Source organism: Eschrichtius robustus, chromosome 12, assembly GCF_028021215.1.
Source record: "Eschrichtius robustus isolate mEscRob2 chromosome 12, mEscRob2.pri, whole genome shotgun sequence".
In the NCBI taxonomy this organism is placed as follows: domain Eukaryota; kingdom Metazoa; phylum Chordata; class Mammalia; order Artiodactyla; family Eschrichtiidae; genus Eschrichtius; species Eschrichtius robustus.
In genome coordinates, this window is record NC_090835.1 from 26,476,182 (window position 1) to 26,490,844 (window position 14,663).

General features: G+C 41.7%; 1 protein-coding gene across 2 annotated transcripts in view; it reads right to left on the minus strand.

Annotated features, from left to right (window-relative positions):
- The window catches only part of SYNPR (synaptoporin), a 296,686-nt gene that overhangs the window by 116,073 nt on the left and 165,950 nt on the right, over positions 1–14,663 (minus strand). The gene's annotated exons all lie outside the window — the stretch shown is intronic.

Sequence of the window (14,663 nt, forward strand, 5' to 3'; positions counted from 1 at the left end):
TTATAGTAGCTTGGAGTCCCCATTAGGAACACCAGATCACTTTGCATAGTGAGAGGAATTTTTGTGTAAGGGTTAAGTGCATGGGTTCTGGAATGTGACCTTGGGAAAGTTGCTTAATTCACCTGTGAAGCCGGCTGGTCCTGAACTTTTGTTTGTTGGGGTTTTTTTGATTACTGATTCAATTTCATTACTAGTGATCAGTTTGTTCAGATTTTCTGTTTCTTCCTGATTCAGTCTTTTTTGTTGTTGTTTTTTGAATTTTATTTTTTTTTATACAGGAGGTTCTTCTTAGTTATCTATTTTATACATATTAGTGTATATATGTCAATCCCAGTCTCCCAATTCATCCCATCACCACCACAAACACCCCCCCGCCCCTGCCCCATTCCTGATTCAGTCTTGGAAGATTGTATGTTTCCAGGAATTTATCCATTTCTTTGCGGTTATCTAATTTGTTGGCATATAATTGTTTGTAATAATCTCTTATGATTCTTTGTATTTCTGTGGTGTCGGTTGTAACTTCTCTTTCATTTTTGATTTTATTCATTTGGGCCCTTTCTCTTTTTTTCTTGATGAGTCTAGCTAAAGGCTTATCAATTTTGTTTATCTTCTCAAAGAACCAGCTCTTAGTTTCATTGATCTTTTCTATTGGTTTTTAGTCTCTTTCATTTATTACCACTTTGATCTCTATTATTTCTTTTTCTTCTACTAACTTTGGGCTTTGTTCTTCTTTTTCTAGTTCCTGTAGGTGTAAATGTTAGATTGTTTATTTGAGATTTTTCTTGTTTCCTGATGTAGGCCTCTATTGCTATAAACCTCCCTCTTAGATCTGCCTTTGCTGAGTCCCAAGATTTTGGAATGTTTTGTTTCTATTTTCATTTGTCTCCAGGTATTCCGTGATTTCCTCCTTGATTTCTTCAGTGATCCATGGACCAGAAGAAGCATGTTTGGTAGCATGTTGTTTAGCCTTTAAGTCTTTGTGTTTTTCACAGTTTTCTTCTTGTAACTGAGAGTCTAGTCTTATACCATTGTGGTGGGAAAAGATGCTTGAAATGATTTCAGTCTTCTTGCATTTGAGACTCATTTTTTCGTCTAACGTGATCTATCCTGGAGAATGTTCTAAGTGCATTTCAGAAAAATGCATATCCTGCTCTTTTGGGGTGGAATATTCTGTATTTATATATTAAGTCAATCAGATATAATGTGTCATTTAAGGTCAATGTTTCCTGATTGATTTTCTGTCTGGATGATCTATCCATTGATGTAAGTGGGGTGTTAAAGTCCCCTACTATTATTGTATTGCTGTCAATTTCTCCTTTTATGTCTGTTAATATTTGCTTTGCTGTTGGATCAATCTTTTCTATTATTATGTAAGGCCCTTCTTTGTCTCTTTCTACAGTCTTTGCTTTAAAGTCTATTTAATCTGATGCAAGTATTGATACCCCAGCTTTCTTTTTGTTTCCATTTGCACAGAATATCTTTTTCACTTCTTCACTGTGTGTCTTTCACTCTGAAGTGGCTTTGAGGCCTGACTGAGACTGTTGTGGGTGTGCTGGTATGTGGGGCTGGACCCCTGGAGCAGGAGACACCTGGAGGGGTGCCAGTGCCAGCTGGGGATGCCTGCTGGGTAGAACGTGGCAGCAGCTGCTTTGGGGGAGCCAGTTGGGGCAGGCAGGTTGGGCAGGGTAGGTCCTCAGGGAAATACTTGGTTGGTGCACATGGTGTTAGTTAAGTTGATGGAGAGTGACAGAAATGGTACATGCCCATGCTGGGCCTGCGAGGTGGAAGGAGAGTTTTAAAAAAAAATGGCACCTGCCACTTCTTCTGTCCCTGGAGAAAATTTCACCAGATCTCTGCCCCTCCAGTACATGCCCTAAAATTTAGTCAATGAATCTCTTTCTTCTATGACACAGGCACTTCTTAAAAAAAATTTATTTATTTTATTTTTGGCTGCGTTGGGTCTTCGTTGCTGCGTGCGGGCTTTCTCTAGTTGCAGTGAGCGGGGGCTGCTCTTTGTTGCGGTGCACGGGCTTCTCATTGCAGTGGCTTCTCTTGTTGTGGAGCACGGGCTCTAGGCACGTGGGCTTCAGTAGTTGTGGCTCGTGGGCTTAGTTGCTCCATGGCATGTGGGATCTTCCCGGACTAGGTCTCGAACCCGTGTCCCCTGCACTGGTAGGCGGATTCTTAACCACTGCACCACCAGGGAAGCCTGACACAGGCACTTTTTAAGCTGCTGCTTCTGCACTGGGACTTGGAGCAAGTGAGTATGTGTGTATGCTCTTCAAGAACTAAGTCTCAGTTTTCCACAGCCCTCCAGCTTTCCTGGACAGAAGCCGCTCTGGCTTTCAAAGCCAGACGTTATAGGGGCTCATCTTTCTGGTGCAGCTCCCCCAGGCTGGGGAGCCCGATGTGGGGCTCAAACCCCTCGCTCCTCAGGGGAAACCACCATGGCTGTGATATCCCTCCCTCTGTGGGTCAGGGCACCAGGGGTGTAGGTTCTGACTAGACCACATCTCTGCTCCTCTACCCATCTCAATGTGGCCTTTTCCTTGTATCCTTAGTTTTAGAAAACCTGTTCTGCTAGTCTTCAGGTCATTCTCAGAGATAGTTGTTCTATATGTAGTTGTAGTTTTTTTGTGTCTGTGGGAGGAGGTGAGCTCAGTATCTTCTTACTCTGCCATCTTGATCCAGAATTCACCGAGTTATTAGTTTTTAAAATCAGTATTTTAAAATAGAAACAACTTGACCAAACGATATAATAGATGTAGTAAAAGCAAAATGTGCTGATGCGCTAAAGCATTTAGAACAGATCCTGGCACAGAAAAAGCACTCAATAAATGTTAACAAGGGTTATTACTTGAACTTTTTGGTAAGATCTTGCAGGACACAAAATAGGGAATTTAGACTTACTCTCTATCTAAATCTATATGACCATCAGCCCCAGTGAACCAACATCTAAGCACTCCAGAAACACTGATCTTTTTTGCTTTGTTTGCTTTTCTTCCTAGTTTGTACCACCGATGGGACTTGAGGAGGCATTTAGAAGCTACTCCAACCCACTGTGAAATCTGAGGATGATACACACAGAACACCAAGGCTGAAGGGAATCAGATCTTTATCGCTGTGACGTGGATGTGCTCATGACCAAATGCGCTCTTTCTGTCAGCCTTTAGTACTGGTAGGAATAAGGAGGACATGATTTTAATCGCTCAATGCTGAAATCTAGATTTCATCATACAATACTGGATGTTTCAGCCCTTTGTGCCATGTCATGATAGCACCTTTGGTACGATTTCTTCTAGAAGAAAGGATGGAGTCATGCGGCCCAAAGCCCTGTGATACGTCGTGGAGATAGCCCTTTCCTCACCTGTACAACAGAGGTATCCTCTGTATCTTCCCAAATCACTGAGAGAATAAAATGAGATGGAGTATATATTTACATGTAGCCCCCTCTCAATTCATGCAGAGATTTGTGTGGTATTTACACATGTGCACTTCTCTGGGGCAAGAGTTCTAAGCGTGTAATCAACACTTGTACAGGTAAAGGTTAGGAAGAATTATCTGTTGTTGCCATTATTAACTACGTACCATGGGCTAGCTATGTGTCCATCACTTAACATATGTGATCATATTTCCTCTTGACAACAACAGAGAGTGTGTGTGTGAAGCTTAATATTCCTATATTAAAAATGTGGCAGAATAGCATAATGGTTTCAAACAGTTGTATTCTTAAAAATTCCCTGAAACGTTAAAATGTAGTGATTTAGAGGTAAAGGACCTAAAGACAAATCCTTTAAATTCAGTGCTTATATGGCTACAAAGAAACTACCTTTGGCTTTTCATTTTATATTAAAGTGCTTTACATACTCTAAGATATTATTAATACTACCATGCAGTGAACTTAAGATGGAATGATTATTATGTGTTTAAATTATGTATTTAGTTCAAAATGTTTGATGCATAGAAGGAAGGCATCAGAGTATTGAAACCACACAAACCACTATTTTTTCTTTTAACTTCTATTGATCTGTGAAAACATGAGACGTTGTACTTGAGTTAAATATGATACCTATGGGTTTTCTGGTTACCTTTCCTTCCCCACAGTCCTCACTGATTAAAGGGAAATCATACTGTGTGACCGGTATCAAACTCACATGGGTTTGGTGAGGGTTAAACAGATAATGTCTGTATAACATTGGAAGAGTCAGATCCTGCTGAGTGAATAACGTATTACAGGGATGGTTGATTCCATATTTGGGAGAGTGAAATTAACTCCTTCAGTCTATATCAGCCAGGGACCTGGTTCTGTAATTACAATACATCAGGACAGAGTGGAGAGAGAGAAATGGAAACTCTTTGGGGGTTCGAAATTCTCTTGGTGTTGCAGAAAAATGTAGAGTGGGAGGGAACTTTGGAAATCCTCTCACTGATTCCCCTTCCAGAAGTCCATCCACCCTGGTGGTACAGGGGAGCAGTTCTGGAGTCAGATGGATGTGAGCTTGAGTCCAATTCCTAGCTGTCTGACATTGAGCGGGTTATTTTAACTTCTCCAAACCTCAGTCCTAAATCCACTAAATCAGGACTAATTCACTGGCTTATTTAGCAGCTGTTTAATGGTGTATTTACCAGGTGCCAGATGGTGGGGCACAGAAAGGTAAAAAGGTCAGAGAAAAGACAAAGAAAAAGTAGGTCCCTGCCTGCTCTGGAGCTTAATGTTGGATGGGGGTTGGGACAGAAGCAAAAGAACATACAAATAAAATAATTACAAATTGTGCTCGATGTTGGGAGGGGAACCTCTTCCAGACAGGGTGTTATACCCGAGGATGTCACATTTACACTAAGACCTTGAGGATGAAGGAGAGGAAGCCACGGGTGATGGAGGGTGGGGTGGAGGGAAGAGCTCTGGGCAGAGGGCACAGCTTAAGTGAAGGCTCTGAGGGAGGAAAGGCTTGACAAGTTCAAGGATCCAATGGAAGGTCAATGTGGCAGTTGGATGGTGAACGAGGTTGAGAGTAATTTACTGCACGTGACTTTGTGTACATTAGCTGATGTGAAACATCAGGCTCAGAGCCCTCACCAAACCATTAAAGTATCCCCTCCTCTTCCTCCTCCTCCACCCCCCTCCTCCCACCACCGCACTATTGAAGAAATTGAGAACTAGAGAAGAAAATTCACTTGTCCCAACTCAGCTAGAGCAGAGTTGGAACTAGAATCCTCATCTGTAGACTCCCTCAGTCAGCAGTCTTCTAATTAGCTCTAGAATAACAGGAAGAACAATTTTTGGCCACGTGGATAGAAGGATTGTCAAATGGTCCAGGCTTCTTTGCCAAGAAATGTACCACAGGGCTTTAGTGGCCTGAGGTTTTCCATGTACTCCATTAGGGTCTCACAAACACATACTGCAAAGTCCACTGCCAAGTGGGTACTCTGCTCTGTCTTTCTCCTTTCCTTCTTTCTTTCCTTTCCTCTCTTCCTTTCTTCCTTCCTTCCTCCCCCCACCCTCTGTCCTTCCTCTTTTCACCCTTGATGGGGTGGAAGATTTTAGAAGAAGAATATTGGAAGATGCTGTAAAGAGACACAAATTTCTCAGCTTGACAAGTGTTGCTCAGAGAGGCCATCAATACTAGCAAGAGGACGGCTTGTGTGTCTTGTAGATGCTTGGCTCTGCAAGACTAATGCTGATTCCTGAGACAGACAATATCCCCTCCTGGGAGATGGAAGAGATGGGAAAACTTTGTGTTATGCAGCCAGGAAGGAATGAGAACTAGGGGTGGGTCCTGGAAGGCTCAAGAGGGAGAAGAGCCTGAGGGGACCTGTGTGTGTGAGATGTAGACAGAGATGAGAGAGACAAGCTCAAGAGAAAAATTTCCATCTGAGGCCAACTCTCTAAGGACTACACGTGACTTGATGACAGACATAAAGACACTGTGTTTGTGTGTGTGCACGTGCCCATGTGTGATTTTCTCTAAGCTCCGCGCTCTGTGTTCATCCTAAGCCAAACCTTTGCCTTCTTTCTGGTAACGCAGTGTACTTGCTCACTGCCCTAGACATCGAGGGCATGCCCAGGGGTAAAAGTCCACTTACCCAAAACAAGTGAAATCATAAGAGCTTTCTGTTCAGTCAGAATGGCCATCATCAAAAAGTCTACAAATAAATGCTGAAGAGGGTGTGGAGAAAAAGGAACCCTCCTACACTGTTGGTGGGAACGTAAATTGGTGCAGCCACTATAAAGAACAGTATTGAGATTTCTTAAAAAACTAAAAAAAGAGTTACCATATGATCCAGAGATCCTACTCCTGGGCAGATATCTGGATAAAACCACAGTTTGAAAACATACTTGCACCCCAATGTTCACAGCAGCACTATTTACAACAGCCAAGACACGGATGCAATGTAAGTGTCCATCGACAGATGAGTGGATAAAGAAGATGTGGTACATATACAATGGAATATTACTCAGTCATAAAAAAGAATGAAATAATGCCATGTGCAGCAACATGGATGGATCTAGAGATTGTCATACTAAGTGAAGCAAGTGAGAAAGAGAAAGACAAATACCATATGATATGTGCTTATATGTGGTATCTAAAAAATGATACAAAACAGAAATAGACTCACAGAAAACAAACTTATGGTTACCAGAGGGGAAAGGGCGGGGAGGGATAAATCAGGAATTTGGGAGTAAAATATATACACTACTATATATAAAATAGATAACCAACAAGGACGTACTGTACAGCACTGGAAATTCTACTCAATATCTTGTAATAACCTATAATGGAAAAGAATCTAAAAAAGAATATATATATATATATAACTGAATCACTTTGCTATACACCTGAAACTAACACAACATTGTAAATCAACTATATTTCAATAAAAATTAAAAAAGAAAAAAAAGTTCTGTGTTGCCATCTTTCCTCAAGGTCCCAATTCTCCTCAAACAGAGCAGACACCTCACCCGCCAGCACATTCTAAGATAATCAATATCATAACCACTGGCCCAATCATTCACCTCCCTTGAGTTCAGGGGACTGATATAAATCTCCTATGATGAACTCTCATTTCACTACTGTCTTGGATGATCTATGGCTCTGTTCCTAACAACAAAAATTACTCTCTAAATGGGAGAAATTAGCCAGCAGAGATTTCCCTTGCATGCAGCCTGATTAGGAATACATTCAGATGAAAGAGAACAGAAGCACTGCCTGGCACTTTCTGGCTTAATGAGCATCCACAAACGAAAATCCCCCATAGCAGAGCAGGAATATCTTTACACAGTTGACGATATCAAAGGTTTTCCCCTGGAAAGAGGTCAAGCAGCTCCCTCCTTCGAAAAAACTGAACCACACAAGGAGTATCAGTGAAAGGTGCTATTAATCCTTTTGGTTAATTTGCAAGGCATAGTTGAAAGCAATAGGTTGGAGGAGGACAGGAAATCAGGCTGATTAATGGCTCTCATGGGGATTGTGGTCTGCAGTGAAGTCAGGGAGGGGACATCTTCCAAGGCCTGATACACAGTCTCAGACATGAACATTGAAGAAATAAGTGAGAGTAAGGAGCCTGGCTGGAAAGTGAGTGGGATCCTGGGACCAACTATTGGTACTTCTCTTACCACCAAGCTGTGTGTGCTGACAATCAGATCTCCAGAGGATAAAGCTTTGGTTTATAGCATTTGCCAATATCCATGGTGTAAATACTCCCACGATGGCCAATTCCAAGCTACCAACATAACACCTCTGAACCTTGATTGGGAAGAGAGCTGCACAGTCAGCTGTGCTCTAGCACACCACTGCCACCAAAGGAATTTCCCTGACTCTCCCCTGGAGCAAGAACCATGGACTAATTTCATTGATTCACTCCTCTTTTTTCATATTTACTCTTATTTCATATCTCATATTTTCTCTTATTTCATATCACTCACCTTGGGCTTCTTTCACTGATTTCACTTCAATTATTCATTCATTTATCCATCCAATCACTTATTATTCACTTACTGATTTAGCTATTGTAGGAGAGACCGTTGATGCTCTGCTGAGATCCCCGCAGCCCACCCTACAGGCCACCTGCGTTTTCAGGGGGACAGTCCTCATACGCATCAAAGGCTCCTCCCCAAGCACTCGAGGCTCTCCGCTGAGGGCTTTCTCAGGCAGCAGGAATGCAGCCTGTGACTGGGGCACGGTGCGAGTCTCTGGGAGTCAATTTCCTGGCAGCTTCCAAACAATGTGGGATGGAAACTGGTGGATAAACCCCCAGTGTCCTTGTCTGTCTGTGGGGAAAGTTTGAGGTGTGTTCAATATAGTTTCTTCCAATGGGATTAAGCCCCTGTTGCCCACAGCAACATCTGCTCACGAAGGACACCCTTGGTGGGCGTTTTCCTTTTTCTGTCTCATTTCCCCACTCATCATTGTGCTTCCTGGCATTACTTCTCAGGTGACCTTGCTGAGTCTAAATTCTTGTATTTTCAAAAAGCAGGTCTCAGGATCTGCTTTTGAGGAATGCAACTGAGACAGTTACCAAACACGGACCCAGCACCGATTAGTCTCTAGGCAATGCAGTGGCCCTAGGACTGTATTAATGAAAGGACTGGTACCACCCAGCACACCTTAGCTCATGCCTCTCAGCTTCTAGCTCGCCACGCTCTCATCTCTGCAGGCCTCTCCAAAGAAGCTGAGCCCCTTTGCAAACAGAAAGTCTTCTTGGACTACATCGTCCAGAGGAGGGCTCCTGACCCCAGCCCACCCCACCCTGACTCCCATTATTCCCGGCCGCTGTTGTTGTTTACCTGAGCAGACATTTAAAAACCTGTATTTGTTCAGCATAGTGTATTCACCTGTTTACGTTTTGTCTGACCACTTCCCCGAGGAAAGGTAATACCCTTGTCTGTGTTTACTGATGAATCCCAGCCCTTGGCACGAAGTAGGTGCTCCCTAAACACACATTGACTAAATAAGTAAATATATTCGGCTCCCCTACCTCCAGGGAACTTGCTGTCCATTTGGGGATGCGGACCAGTGGATGAACAGGCGCAGTGACAGTGCTTTACGGTGGTGGCAGTCACTGGAGCATGCTAGAGGAAAATGTGGTGCATGCTTGCAGAGGAGTGGAGGGGATGTGAGGCGTGGAGTGGAGTCCGCAGGAATGGAGAGCTAAGCAGACACTAGGCAAGCATGCCAGGTTTAGCCAGGTAAGAGGGAGAAAATGAGTGTTTTAGGCAGAGGGAGCAACAAGTCAAAGATACTCAAGTGAGCAAGTGAGGCACATCTCGGCCGTGCAGCTGGTAGGACAGGAGCAGACATTGTAAGATGGGAAGAAAGCGGTGACTCCATTCAGGAGGCAAGAGGGATGTGTCAGGTCTGGTCTAGGAAGGATCTGAAAACTACGGCCCCTGAGCCATGTCTAGCCACATCCATTCACTCGTACATGGTCTACAGCTGCTTTCAGGTGACGATGAGAGAGCCGAGTATGGACAGTAAAGATTCTACGGTCCAGGGACTTCCCTGGTGGCACAGTGGTTAAGAATCCGCCTGCCAATGCAGGGGACATGGGTTCGAGCCCTGGTCCTGGAAGATCCCACGTGCCACGGAGCAGCTGGGCCCGTGAGCCACAACTACTGAGCCTGCGCTCTAGAGCCCACGTGCCACAACTACTGAGCCTGTGTGCCACAACTACTGAGCCCTTGCTCTTAGAGCCCGTGCTCCGCAACAAGAGAAGCCACCATAACGAGAAGCCCACGCACCGCAACGAAGAGTAGCCCCCGCTCGCCGCAACTAGAGAAAGCCGGCGCGCAGCAACAAGGACCCAACACAGCCAAAAAAAAATAAACAAATAAACAAACAAACAAACAAAAAGATTCTACAGTCCAAAAAGGCAAACCTATTTACTATCTGGTCGTTACAGAAATTGTCCGTCCGTATGAGGAAACCTGGGTTTTAGGAGGGGGTTGGGTTTTCGGCAGGGGAGGGGCGTGACAAATCTGCATTTCAGAAAAGCCACACTGGCAACAGTGGAGAGTGCGGACGGAGAGAGGGCAGGACCTGACGCTGGAAGATGAGCAAATGTCTCACTTCCCCAGACAGTCTGCAGACGCTTTGCCAGCAGGACCACACCTCAGCTCTCTTTGTATCCTTGCTGTGCCAAAACATGGTAGGCGGCTCATAAATGTTGTCAAGTGAATGAAAATATGAATGAATGAGCAAGACAAGATGAGAGGATGACGGGCTTGAAAACGTGAACCCTGGCACCGAAGCCCAGAATAATAAACACTGTGAAGGCGATGATGACGGCAATGATAACGATGATGATAGCACTAAAAAAATCAACCACATTTGATTCTCGGGGCCAGTCTCTTCAGTAAATACATTATTTATATGAGCCCATTTAATCCTCTCAACAACCCTCTGAAGTGGAAACATAACCCCTCGTTTTTCACATGAAGAAACTGGGTCAAACTGCACGCCAAGATCACATGGGTTATTGGTATGTTAAGTAGTCGTGGTTTGAACTCGGATCTGCCTTTCTCTAAAGTTTATCTTCCTTCTTCCCAACTCTCCCAGGGCTGTGAAGGGCATCTCACTTGGCTGGAGCAGACTATGGAAAGACTAATATCAATTATGGGCTAGTTAAGGCTTTCTCTGTCACATCAATGCTCAGGAAGCCAAGTGAGGACGGAATGAAGCATCTGTAAGACAAAGCCCTGATCATCCACGTGGATGCCAGTGGCAGCTCGTGGATCTTGCCTCAGCCTCACAAGCCTTCACCCTGCAGTATCACAGGACATTAGGGGGGAGGGACTTAGAATCTGGTATGATAAGAACACTGGAGAAGCCTGCCAGGAGTAGTTCTGCCAATTACATTTAACAAGCCCCTCATCCTAATTCTCAGCCACCCGTGGTGGGTCGGGGTGGGGGTTCCTCACTTTCACTCCTGTCCATCATTCAACAGCTTATAGGTGAAAGAGACCCAGTTCCTGCCTCTCTACCTGCCTCTGATGAACCCCTCTGGTGCCTTCTCCTTTTGTGATTTGTCTTGGGCTGATGAGTCATTGGTCCTTAGCACCCCTGAGGAGCATTTCTGGGAACACAGTTGTTTAAAAGAGCTGATTACTCACTAGTAGCCCTGGAAAAGTGAGGAATACACACTGTCAGGGTATTTTCTGGTGCAGAAAGAGTGTTTGGTTAACTGTGGCTTCCCTCATATCCCAGAGGCTGCCCAGGAGGCCCTCAGCTGACTGATGAACACCTCTAAAACTTAATGTTCCAATTCTACTCATTTTGGTCCAATTCTTCTTTCTTCTAGTGTTTCTTCTCTTATTGATAATTGGATTCTTCCAAAGAAATTGACAAAGCACCTATCCTTGCCATCAGTTTATGGTCACTGCAACACTCTGACCCAGAAGGTTTTTGTGAACAACCCTGTAAAATCTCAGATGAGACCTTCCCGTGAAGATAAAAACTGCAGGTCATCTCTGGAAGACAATCTAATTCTATCTTATTTGGAGGCACTGAAAACCATGGTCAAAAAGCTCTCCCCCATAGAGCTGTATGTTTTTTCTTGTCGTTGTATATAACTATCTATGTTCTCAACCAGCTCCAATATCTTCCACGCTGCTTTCCATTTCAGGCTATCTGTCAAGAATTGTATACTGTGCCCTTCTAGCTGCTTTGTGATTTATATGAAATCTTCCCAAGCAAAGGCAGCCTCATAAAATTGGTACTTCATAGTAGCACCTGAGGAATTCTGACCAGGCCCTGCAGAAGGAGAACCCCAAATTACTTATATAGCATAAGAAGTTTCTGTTTTCATTTTCTTAAACCTGTAGCCTGGAGATGGATCACTTAATAACGTATTTGGGCACAGGTAACAGAAAGCTTGATAAATAGTGGCTTAAACAAAGAGGACTTTGTTTTTCATATGTATTGAGAAGTCCAGAACTAAGTGGCTGCTGGTATGATGATGTCTGAGCCAACATCACTTTGTTTCCTGTGGTCTCTGCCTCAACACCAAAAAATGGTTGCTGCATTTCCATGGATATCCTTAGCTGCATGGGAGCCTGCGAAGTAAATATTCGGCTTTCCTGGGCTGCAGAGGGGAGGTAGGCAATGGTACAAGGGCTGGGAATGGTTATTCAGTCAGCCAGTTGCCACTGTCTGCCCCAGAAATTTATGGGAGAAAGATGAAGAAGTAAAACAAGCATTCATGGCATTTTATAAAGGCAAGATAGCATAGTCAAGCCCATTCAGCATCTAGTCATTTCCTTTTCCCTGGACAGTACCTAGAAAGTCCTGTGCCTTATATGCTAAATTTAACACTTGCCCATGAAGAGAAATGTAAATTTCTACTTGAATTTTATTTTCCAACATAAAGCCTGACATAAATCTTTAAAGTAAAATGCATGACTGAAATAGTAAAAATAAATTGGAAACCTCATGCCTATTACAAAAATAATCAAATAAATTTTGAAGTAGTCAATCAATGAACTATTATTATGCGATAGTTAAAAAGTATGAAAAGCAGTATAGAAAGTTATAGGTGAGCTTATGTAAAGCAAAAAAAAAAAAAATCAAATTGCCAAGTATGACATATGTGCATTACATTTTTGTAAAAGGAAGTATTTATACATGTATACATTTTTAATGGACTTGAAAAGGTCTAGAAAGGTTGTACTGAAAGTATTATCAGTTTTTAACATTAAGGAATGAATTTTGGAAGCAGAATCTTATTTTTAAATTATTTTTGTATTGTTTCAACTTCTTCCAAAAAGCATGTATAACTTTCGTAACTAAAAAAAAGGTTTTATTAAAGCAAACTTACCGTTACCAAAGGGGAGAGGGAGGGTGGGAAGGACAAATTAGGCGTATGGGATTAACAGATACAAACTACTATACATAAAATAGATAAGCAATAGGATTTACTGTATAGCACAGGGAATTATATTCAATATCTTGTAATAACCTACAATGGAAAATAGTCTGAAAAAATATATAACTGAATCACTTTGCTGTACATCTGAAACAAACACAATATTGTAAATCAACTATACTTCAATTTAAAAAAAAAGATCTTATTAAAATTGCAAATTTAGACAACCTCTGGGTAACTTGAACAAAGTAAATTCAGGCCTGTCATTAGACAGCGATGCTATTTTTAACTTCCATTTTGATGAAAAAATGTAAAATCAAAGAAAACCCACTCCCTTTCAGAATTATCTTCATAATACCTTCAAATTATTTACATTTGGGGGAGGGACAATATAAGAATGGGGGGGAAAGGGTTATTATGGGATCATATGAAATCATGTGTGTGAAACTTCTGAAAATTGTAAAGCACTATAGAATTTAAAGAATCTTTCATTCAATAAAAAAAGTTAAAAAATTATTTACATTTATAGAGAGTGTAAATGGAATCACATTTTTGACTTGCTCATTTATTAAAATACTTCGGCAAAGTCACTGTTTACAATCAAGGTAAGACTATTTCAAAATATACCATGGGAATATACGCTTAAGAATGTGTCAATCTTTAGTTGAGTAAAAGTGTAACTTATCTTTTGTCAGATTCAGTGATGGTCATTGTTTTTAAAGGACTCCACTCCCATTCTCTCATATCCGTCATAACGGAATAACAAGAAAAAATAAAAATTCCACAGAACTTCTCACCGAGAACTGAAACCATTTCTCTGACACCTGACTTAAAAGTCTTATGAATTAATTTCTTGCCTATTGTAGTGTTTTTGAACTTGACATTTTTCTGGAGAAATTTGATCTTAGATCACTGAAGAAAATCATTGATAGATATCTTAACTGCACACTTTTGCTTGATAGGAAAATTAGAGTAAGATAAATGCATGGAACACAGCCACTGTTCTGTAATTTAATAACATGTATAGAATATGCTGGCATGAACTATTCCTTGCCAGAAGCCATGTTTTCATGATAATGTAGAATGTTTAGAATTTTTTTAAAAACTAAAGTCACAATCCTTTAACCCCATTTTTTTTTTTTATAAAGAGCAGGCTTTAGTTACCATGTCTCTAAATAGAAAGTAAAAGTCAGGTTGGGATTCTATTCTGGATGAATTCGGTGTATTTCACGTGTCTTCTTTAAAATTCGAACATTTTATGAAACAGAGTTATATTTATATCCATAAAGCAAATTAGAATAACATAGGATTATTTGGGGGAAAAATACTGATCCATAACCAACTGGCCACATTCAATTAATTCTTTTCATTAGACTGTATGGCTCATTAAACAGAGAAGTTTCTCTCATTCGCTCTCCTTTAAAAAAAAAAATTAAAACAAAAAAACTTTGTCTTAAATGCAGCTTCACTTTAATGAAAGACAAGCACAGGGTCCCATGAAGAGAAGAGAAGGAGCTGATTTTTTCTGCTTGTTTAGCCATTTTTATGCTTGTGGCTATATTATAAATAAATAAAATCCAGGGCTTATCAACTATAAGCCAGGAATATGAACAGGCATCATATTTAAGCTCCTGAACTAAGAGGCAGAAACCCAGAATGAGTCATAAAACCATTTATTGTCAGAAGAATTTTAAAACATGCAAATAACTATGTAGAGAGATTCGAAGGCCTTTCTACATTCTACTTGCTTTACACACCTCACCGGCAAGTTGCATCTCTCTACTGTTCATACTCAAGATATT